This window comes from Myotis lucifugus, unplaced genomic scaffold, assembly GCF_000147115.1.
Source record: "Myotis lucifugus unplaced genomic scaffold, Myoluc2.0 scaffold_2, whole genome shotgun sequence".
In the NCBI taxonomy this organism is placed as follows: Eukaryota; Metazoa; Chordata; class Mammalia; order Chiroptera; family Vespertilionidae; genus Myotis; species Myotis lucifugus.
The window spans coordinates 4,890,379-4,890,647 of record NW_005871050.1 but is presented as its reverse complement, the minus strand read 5'-3'; positions in this window follow the sequence as shown (position 1 = coordinate 4,890,647).

The window sequence follows — 269 nt, the reverse complement described above, 5'->3', positions numbered from 1 at the left end:
CTGGCAAGACAGCAGTTAGGCATCAATCAGGCTGGGAGGGGAGTGGTTAGGGGCGATCAGGCTGGCAGGCAGAAGCGATTAGGGGCAATCAGGCAGGCAAGAGGTTGGGAGCCAGCAGTCCTAGATTGAAAGAGGGATGTCCCAGATTGGAGAGGGTGCAGGCTGGGTTGAGGGACACCCCCCCCCCACCCCCCGTGCACAAATTTCATGCACCGGGGCTCTAGTCATTAATAAGAATAAAATAAATACACTTTAAAAATTTTACAGAA